This window comes from Oryctolagus cuniculus, chromosome 5, assembly GCF_051225735.1.
Source record: "Oryctolagus cuniculus isolate XC-2025 breed Fujian yellow rabbit chromosome 5, ASM5122573v1, whole genome shotgun sequence".
NCBI classification, from domain to species: domain Eukaryota; kingdom Metazoa; phylum Chordata; class Mammalia; order Lagomorpha; family Leporidae; genus Oryctolagus; species Oryctolagus cuniculus.
Genome location: NC_142871.1, coordinates 71,416,920 through 71,427,095, shown reverse-complemented (window position 1 = coordinate 71,427,095; position 10,176 = coordinate 71,416,920). Strand labels below are relative to the sequence as shown.

Sequence of the window (10,176 nt, the reverse complement as noted above, 5' to 3'; positions counted from 1 at the left end):
ATGATAAAAGCTTCTAAACTTTTCATAAATCCAATGTCTTATCTGAGAGTAGGTTACAGTTTCTACTTAAGAATTGGACATAAACAACATATTATCATTTCTCCAGTGTAAGTGCTCTTTTTGGATTCAAAGAATATGTTGTTCATAAAATATTTGAGACTTTTTCTATGTAATGCCAATACCTTTGGCAATTCTCAATTTTTAAGAATATCTATTTAAATAAAACACTATTTTGATGTACCAATTTCATAAACATTTATACTAGTAACGCCAATTTGGTAAACCCTGAGCTTATCAAATTATCTTATTCCCAATGTAAACAAAGTTGTAGTTGCTTGACTTGGTTCCTTAGCATTTGGATAGTGATGAAAAGTGTCATTTAATAGCGGTAACCAGGAGAGCAGAGGGAATTAACTGTTCCCTTGATGCCATAATTGGCTTACCTGATGAAACATAAAGACATAATCCAAGTTGTAGGGGCAAATACGATATTTAAACTGCCAAGCATGACTCATAGTTTCTGTATCTGTAGTGACTATTTGAGACATAAGTAGTAATATTCTATTTTTAGAGACTAACAAATGCTAAATAATTGTGATTTGCATTCATTTCTGGAGGAAAAAATGCTCTGAATTATATCTTCTACATTTAGTATTTTTTTACCCTGTGGCTGTGCATACAAGTTTAATAGAATTTATCCAGGGAGCGGAGACAGAGTAGAAGAGAGATACTGAGTTTCCATCCACACCCTTTTCATCCAAGATCTCAATAACCCATTTTGGGGGCGCGCGTAATGGCTCCTTGGCCTGCGGGCCGGCTCGACGACGAGCTCTCCTCCGAGCCGCTCACTGCTTGGTAGAGTGTGGTGCCCCCGCCGCCGCCGCCTGCATCGCTGCCGCACTACGACCACCTCCGCCCCCTGCCCTGCATCCGCCGCTGCCGCCTGTGTCGCCGCCGCCTCGGGACCGGCTGTATGATTAGGCCACAATCTTCAATAAACATATTCCTCAGTTCTGTGGTGTTCTTGGTCACACATTTATGGAGTTTCTGAAGGGCAGTGGAGACTACTGCCAGGCACAGCACGACCTCTATGCAGACAAGTGAACTGTAGAGATTCGTTACTACTCCACCAAGAAGCCCCCATAAAAGTGGTTAACCTGGACACAGAAGTGTTGGATTGAAATCCACAGAGCATTTTTCAGGAGTTCTGACCTGGATGGGGTAAACCTCAGTGCACTTCCTTTCTATTGCCTCAGTATTACCGGATTGAAGAATTGCTGCTTCTTGTTAGGAGGTTCATTTCATTTCCCATTACTCCCAACTTCATACTTAAAGCACTGAGAATCACAAGTGGAAGATAGTGAAGTAGACTTCAGTTTCTTTGTGTAATTTCTGTATTCAGTTTTTTAAAATTCTTTCATAATCCTATAAAGTGTTTTTTAAGTAAATTAACATGGCCCGAATGAACCGCCCAGCTCCTGTGGAAGTCACGTACAAGAACATGAGATTTCTTATTACACATAATCCAACCAATGCAACATTAAACAAATTTATTGAGGAACTTAAGAAATATGGAGTTACCACGATAGTAAGAGTATGTGAAGCAACTTATGACACTACTCTTGTGGAGAAAGAAGGCATCCATGTTCTTGATTGGCCTTTTGATGATGGTGCACCACCGTCCAACCAGATTGTTGACGACTGGTTAAGTCTTGTAAAAATTAAGTTTCGTGAAGAACCTGGTTGTTGTATTGCTGTTCACTGTGTTGCAGGCCTTGGGAGAGCTCCAGTGCTTGTCGCCCTAGCATTAATTGAAGGTGGAATGAAATATGAAGATGCAGTACAGTTCATAAGACAAAAGCGCCATGGAGCTTTTAACAGCAAACAACTTTTGTATTTGGAAAAATATTGTCCTAAGATGTGGCTGCGCTTCAAAGACTCCAATGGTCATAGAAACAACTGTTGCATTCAATAAAACTGGGGTGCCTAATGCTATTGCCTTGGAAGAAGAACTTGAGACAGGATCTAATTTGTCATACATATTAGCCAAAGGGTATTGAAAATTAGTTTTACCAGGCCACGAGTTTGACAGAATTGCAACCTCTATCTCTGGGTTATAACCAACTTATTTGGACATTTAGCAAAAGATTGTTGCTGTTTAGTATTTAAAATGTGCTTATCATTTGTACCAATTGACTTTTCCTGAAATCATGCAATATTGAGTTGTATCTTAAATCTATTCCCATGCCAGAATCTTATCAATACATAAGAAATTTAGAAAGGTTAGGTGCCAAAATACCCAGCACAATACTTGTATATTTTGTGTCATACAGAATTAAAATCCCAGGAACTATGAACACTCTAGACCTTATGTGGTTTATTCCTTCAGTCATTTCAAACATTGAAACTAGGGACTATATGGTTATTTGCCTGCTCACTTTATGTTTACATCTCCCACATTCATACCAGTATACATCAGGTTTGCTTAACCATTGATTTCTTTTTTTTTTTTTTACCAAGTCTTATGATTATTTAATGTTTCTATAAATCTTTTGCTGTTAATATAAAACCTCCATTTTGAAAAATCTACATTGTACAGAAGCACATGTCTTTAATGTCTTCAGACAAAAAAAAGCCTTACAGTTAATTTAACGTTTGCACTCTGAGGTGCAGCTTAACAGGGACGGCCTGAGAAAAGAATGGGAGGGGGCTATTAAATATTTTTAGTAAAATGTTGCCTTTGTCTTGTGCATAACATGTAGAATATGCTCTTTAATTTAGTAAATATTTTAAGAGGTAGAGATGCTTTGTTATTGTAGCTTAAAATTCTTAATCATAAAATTTCTGAAATTCTTGTAATTTTTTCCATACTTATCAAAAGTTGTTTACCAACTTATTTTTGCTTGAAGTGTGATTTTTTTTCCTTCCCAACCTCTTGCAAAAAAAAGTGGGTTTCTGCTAATGAATTGAGCAGACATCTAATATTTTATATGCCTTTTGAGCTGTGTAACTTAATATTTGAATACTTGATAATTTGTTTTATTATGTAATTGATAAAATGGTGATGTGTATTAATGTTAGTTCAACCATGTATTTATACTGTCTGGGAATGTGTGGTTATAGTTCTGTGGGAGAATAATTTGTCAGCGTTCACCAGCTTGTAAAAACTTAGTGCGAGAGCTTAAACATCTAAATAAATAATGAAATGCATTTATCATCAAAAAAAAAAAAAAACCCAACCCATTTGGATCTCTGATTTGGTTACCTAAGCTGAATGGATTCACTAGGTGGATTCATAGCTCTGGTTTGGTATAAGTGCAGCCTACATCTAAATATGCAAAAAATTAAATCTCCTACTATTGTACAAAGATTTATACACAGTAATTTTCATAAAAAGAATGGATTTCATGTGTTTTTTTCTATAATCTCTTATTCACCTAATTGTACTCACTAACAATCATTCCTTTTGGAAAGTAGAGGCTAATCACCCTGTTTAATGACAATATTATTCCATTACATATATATTTTTTAACTTTTATTTAATGAATATAAATTTCCAAAGTGCGATTTATGGATTACAATGGCTTCCCCCACATACCGTCCCTCCCACCCACAACCCTCCCCTTTCCCACTCCCTCTCCCCTTCCATTCACTTCAAGATTCATTTTCGATTCTCTTTATCTACAGAAGATCAGCTTAGTATACATTAAGTAAGGATTTCAACAGTTTGCTCCCACACAGAAACATAAAGTGAAAAATAATAGATGATTTTTTTTAAATGATGATGAAATCAGATCAGACCTATTGTCATGTTTAATCCCAGTGAGAGTCAAGTTGGGAGTTGATAATTTCTTTTTTTTTTTTTTTTTTTTTTTTTACAGAGGATCAGTTTAGTATGCATTAAGTAAAGATTTCAACAGTTTGCACCCCCATAGAAACACAAAGTGAAATATATTGTTTGAGTACTCATTATAGCATTAAATCTCAATGCACAGCACATTAAGGACAGAGATCCTACATGAGGAGTAAGTGCACAGTGACTCCTGTTGTTGACTTTACCAATTGACACTCCTGTCTATGGCATCAGTAATCTCCCTATGCTCCAGTCATGAGTTTCCAAGGCTATGGAAGCCCTCTGAGTTCTCCGACTCTTATCTTGTTTAGACAAGGTCATAGTCAAAGTGGAGGTTCTCTCCTCCCTTCAGAGAAAGGTCTTGAAGACCTGTTCTTTCCACTGGGATCTCACTCACAGAGATCTTTTGCCAGAGTGTCTTGGCTTTCCATCCATTACATATATTTTATTTTATTATTTGATTTCTTATTTGTGATTGGCTAAGTTCAACTTTTGAGAGATGGTACTAGTCCTGCACCCACAGCTTTGCGTCAGTTTCTTGCTCATTTATGACCTGACTGGCAGTCTGTATTGTCTTCCACATACCAACTCCAACTCTGTGTATCAACTCTCCTGATAGCTCAAAGGTCATTTTTTACTGTTGCCTAAATTTCATTATTATTATGAGTGCGACTGTAGTTTCCTGAGAATTTTATTCTTGCCTATTTGAACTACTCTCTCTCCCTCTCTTTCTCTCCCCTACCCCACACAGAATTTCTGAAAAGCTTGGAAAAGACAAACATTTTGACTTCTGCTTCTTCTCAATTGAAAATAAGTTTCTGATACTGATAAAATCTGTCAATCTTCTTCTTTGGAAAAATATGTCTGTCTTTGAAGTTGAAAAAAAAATGAAATCAAGATTAAGAAGTCCATATGCATAACAAAATAAAAGATACTCATCAAGGGCTGCTGTTGTGGTGCAGTGGGTCAAGCTGGTACCTGAGATGCCAGAATCACAGTTCAAGTCTTGGCTGCTCCACAGCTGATCTAGCTCCCTGCTAATGAATGCTAAAGCACCAAAAGATGGCCCAAATGCCTGGGTCCCTGGACCCATGTGGGAGGTCTGGATGCAGTTCCTGGCTCTTGGCTTCAGCCTGACACAGTCAGCCTTTGTGGCCATTTGAAGTGTGAACCAGTGGATGGAGAAAATGTCTCTCTGTCACTGTTTCTCTTTCTGTCTCTCTCTTTCTCTCTGTTTTCTGCTTTAAATAAATAAATATTAAGAAGAAGAAGTAAAGTATGTTCCATAAAGGGGCTTTACAAATAGTTATCAATCCTTTATTCTAGTTCTCTAATTTTATTTTTAATCTCTAAATCGTATACAACATAGTGCAAATGATGTTTTCATTGACAACAAACTGTTCTAAATGTCTTTCTGCTATTAATGATATTTTTTCCTGAATGGTTTTTAGAAAGGAGTATAGTTGTTTTCCAATTTTATTGAATATGTTTTGAGTAATTAACTCATATTCACAATATTTTTGTGTATATTTTAATCTGTTGCCTTGCTTATCCATAAGATTTTATTGAAGATTTTTAAAAAATTGAGGTGGGCATCACAGCACAACAAGCTAAACTGCTACTTGGGATTCGAACAGCCCATATTAAAGTACCTGGTTCAAGTCCCAGATATTCTGCCCTTCTGATCTGTCTTCCTATCAATACACCAGGGGGTCAAAGTATGATGGCTCAAGTACTTGGGTTCCTGTCCCCACTTGGGAGACCCCAAAGGAGTTCAAGGATCTCAGCTTCTGCATGGCCTAGCTCTGGCTGTTGTAAGCATTTGGGAAATGAATCAGTACATGGAAGGTCTCTCTCTCTCTCTCTCTTTTTCTCTCCTGCCTTATTTATTTTTGTGTTTATCAGATTGCTTATTTATTTTCACTTTTATTTGAAAGGGAAAAAGAGAGATAAGAAGAGGGAGAGGGAAAAGGAGAGGGAGAGGGAGAGGGAGAGGGAGAGGGAGAGGGAGAGGAGAGGAGAGGAGAGGAGAGGAGAGGAGAGGAGAGAGAAGTATTTTTTATCCTCACACTTTCAATATAATGGTGACAAATATTTCTGATTCCCTCCCTCTTCAGATTCTTACCATCAATAATTGCTCTGGGCGTTGGTTGAAAATAAATTCCCAGTCTGATACCATGTAGAAAATGTTATGTTCTTTAATTGAGAACTTTAATCATAAATAAATGTTAAATGTCAACAAACATCTTTTAAAAAAAATACTTATTTATTTGAGAGGTAGAGTTACAGACAGTGAGAGGGAGAGACAGAGAGAAAGGTCTTCCTTCCGTTGGTTTACTCCCCAGATGGCTGCAACAGCCGGAGCTGTGCCGATCCGAAGCCAGGAGCCAGGAGCTTCTTCCAGATCTCCCATGTGGGTGCAGGGGCCCAAGCACTTGAGCCATCTTCAACTGCTTTCCCAGGCCAATGCAGAGAGCTGGATTGGAAGAGGAGCAGCCAAGACTAGAACCAGCAGTTAGGAAACAGAATGTTAGAAGTATGTGTAGCTTCGCTGTTTTCATTAGCAAGACTATGTAAGAAAGAGAAGAACCAAGAATTAGTAGATTGCAAAAGAAAGAATATTGAATAAGGTCAGCCCAGAAAGTTAGGATTTAGAGGGATTGGAAATGCCAACTGCTTATAAGCTCCAAATGGGAATAAGCAAAAATTTTAAAGCCTTTAAGTAAAAGAAGTCCACTAATATTTAGCCTTATGGAAAATATCATATTAAATTTGTAGCTTCTTTCCCCAAGTCTACTTCCCTCCAGGAAGATATTTTCAGTTGAAAGAGAAAAGTATGAGGGTAAGGAAGAAACAAAAAGAGAAAATGAGTTTGAGAATTATGTTTAAGTACTTTGGAATTTGTTTAGCTCTCTGCTGCTGTACAACAACAAATTATTACAAATTTGCCAACAGGGTCGACGTTGTGGTGTAACACAAAGCTACCCTTTGTGATGCCAGCATCCCATATGGGAGCTTGTTCAAGTCCCAGCTATTCCACTTTCCTATCCAGCCTCCTGCCTGGGAAAGCAACAGAGATGACCCACATGTTTGGCCCTTGCCACCCACTTGGGAAAGCCAAAACAATCTCCTGGCTCCTGACTTCCAACCAGCCCAGCCCTGGCTGTTGCGGTTCTTTGGGAGTGAGTCAATAGATGGAAGATTTCTCTCTGTCCCTCTCTCTCTCTGTAACTCTGTCTTTCAAATAAATAAATAAAATCTTTTTAATAAAAGAAATTTGCTGGCTTACAACAGTACTTATTATCTTACAGTTCCATGGGCTAGAAGTCTAGACACACAGAATTAGCTAGGGCAGGTTCCTCTGCTCAAGTCTCAAATAGCTGAAATTAAGTTATTGGCTCGGGTTGTGGTTTCATGTGAAACTCAAGATCCACTTCACAAACCATGAGTTGGTAGTAGAATTCACTTCCTTGAGTTGGTAAGACTTAAGTCCCCATTTTCTTACTGGCTATCAGCTGTGGGCTTCTTTCAGCTCCTAGAGGTTGCTTAAAGGTTCTTGTCACATGGCATTTTATTTACCAAGTGAACAGTAGAGAATCTCTTGTCCAGAATCTCTCTGCATTCAGGAATGGCTCATTTCCCTTGAAAGGTTCACCTGATTAGGTTATTCCCACCAACATTATTTCCCTTTTGATTGATTCAACTGATGGGTGACCTGATCATAGAGTGACAGCCATTACATTCACAATGCTGCCCAAAGTCAAGTGGCATTGTAAAGGCATGTACACTATGGGGTGGAAATCCTGGGAGTCATCTTAGAAGTCTGTCTCACACAAAAACTGATGGTAATAAACAGGTTAGAAATATACTAGAGTTTTGAGGGAAATTTATTGTCAAAGAAATCATGAAACAATAAAAATAAAACATTTTTAAATAACTTTTGAGGCTTCTAATGTGCACAAGCAACAAATGCTGGATGTCTATGCTCAGGAGCACATTAAAGAAGGCATAATCTCAGTCAACCTAGGTCTCCAAATGCCTGCATGGAGCACATGTCCCACCTTCCCCCACCAGCTCTCCAGCCACTCACCAAACTTTACGTGAGTGAGAACCAGTGGCATTGATCCACTGTTGTTTGTTTTATATATTCCTGACATTTCTGTATCATCTTAACAAATATACTACCTACGAGAACAGTGAAGTGACTCAGTAGAAGCTTTGGGTTCTTCAGTGACTTATCACTCCTAGACTAACATTCCTCCAAACATCAGTATTGTTCACGTCTCTGGATTCTTTAGATCTTTTTATAGTAGTTGAGACCATCACTCAACTAACAGATTATTTCTTCTGAGCAATGCTTACACTTTTGTATTTCTATTAATTCAGGAATTCTTAGGCACTACCTTTAACTCCTTATTTGTATCTACTCTGAAGTGTTGTTTACATTCTTTATTGTTCATTTCTTTTCTGAATGTTTCTATCTTCTCTCTCCAAAGTTATATGCTCCTTAATGTCAGGTATTTTTATGTTCCATGATTCTGAATACTTTTCCTTATAAACAAATGAGTTCATTGTATATTTGTGATTTGGGGCTGCTCTAGAGTTCTTTTGTTCTTGTTGTTTGTAATTCAAGTTTCTATCTCCAGAAATATAATATTTTTATTCCTTATATTAACAACAGAAACAAACAGTTCAATTTTAAAAAAAAATTTATTCCAAAAGTAGAGTTACAGAGAGAGAGAGAGAGAGAGAGAGAGAGAGAGGCAGAAAGAAAGAAATCTTCCCACCCACTGGTTCTCTCCCCAAAAGGCCACAACACTCAGTTCTGGGACAGGTTGAAGCTAGGAGTCTGAAATTCCATCCAAATATCCATGTGGTTACAGGGACCCAAGTACTTGGGTCATTTTCTGCTGCCTCATCTGGCATATTAGTAGGGAGCTGGATCAGAAGCAGAGCAACCAAGACTCAAACAGGTACACATATAGGATACCGGCATTGCAGGCAGGGTCTTAGCACTCTGCACAACACCAGCCTCATTTAGTTCAAATTTTACAAACCTCATTCTTAGTTCTTTTGGCCTATTTATTTTTTTGATAATAATATCCCTGCCTCAGATATTGAATGCATTCTGAGTTTATTCAGCCACAATGGCAATTTTAACAAGTAAAGAGGTCTTAGAGAAATCTCCCACAGAAAATACTTCTTTGCTGTCACTTAGCAGGACTGTGGTCTACAGAAGAGAATGGAGCTTGGCAGAGGACATGAGGAAGGAGAAATGATTATCAGAATGAAGGTGCACTTCTTTTCCTCTCTCAAATGGAACAAAGCCACGTTTATGTTTACTCTACAAACATCTGGGTCATATGAAATGAAAATATTCTGCTGAAGTCTTTACAATCAATGAATTTCACTACTTAGACTTTACTAATGGTAGCTTTGCGAGAAAGTTCTGTATGGTATCATAAATGTTGACAGCTCTGATCAAAGAAGGAAGCTAACTGAGACGGGTGAGAATCTCCAACAAGGCAGAGTCCAATGATCCACACAGAGAACTGATGAGCTCCATGCAAACGCTTTCTTAGAGTCCCTAATTTGAAGTTGATGAAAAAGACAATGAAAACCCAGCAGAATTCTCCATTTTTATATGTAAAACCTACTTTGGGCAAAAAGCCTAAATTTATAAATTTATGATAAGTGTAAGTTACTGAGCTTATTGGATATAAATTGCTTATGTATTTATGATTTAAATGCAAAAAAGTGATAAGACATATGCTTAACTGTAAGTTATTCTTTCATTAAGTGATGCTACTATAAATTTTTCTCTAGCTGCCTAAAAAATGTTATCTAGGTTTAAAATTTGGTGGACATCTTGAAACTTAACTTTAGCCTTCATCTAGAAGGATGAAAAGATTTTTTGAACAACTATAACTGACTTAATCAGTTGTGATCTTTCTGAAGTAATGGTCTTAGTACAATTAGGGGGGAAATTTATATTTTTAAAAGTTGGAAGAAAAGATTTTGAATGCTTTCACCATAAAGAAATGTTGGATGTTTGAGTGGATAGATATATTTACCTTAATTGAACATTACATAATGTATACACTTATTGAAACATCTAATGATCCCTGTTAAAAATAAAATAAAATTCTTTATGTGTCAGTGAAAAATAAGAAATTTTAAATTTATCTTTCTTAATCTATTAGCTTATATAAGTAAATTAGGTTAATTAATTTACAATATAATATTAGTTCCTTTTCTGTAATTCATACTAAAAATTTTCATGATTTAATATTTTCTTAAATAGAAGTTGATGTTATTGTTTT

General features: G+C 37.0%; 1 long non-coding RNA gene and 1 pseudogene across 1 annotated transcript; both read left to right on the top strand.

Moving 5' to 3' along the window:
- The first annotated feature begins 910 nt into the window (after nt 1–910).
- Nucleotides 911–2,357, top strand: LOC149126547 (uncharacterized). Its single transcript, XR_016233825.1, has one exon. It is a non-coding gene; the product is annotated as an uncharacterized LOC149126547 (long non-coding RNA).
- On the top strand, nt 1,417–2,357 carry LOC149126546 (protein tyrosine phosphatase type IVA 1 pseudogene; annotated as a pseudogene).
- Nucleotides 2,358–10,176: the final 7,819 nt, after the last annotated feature.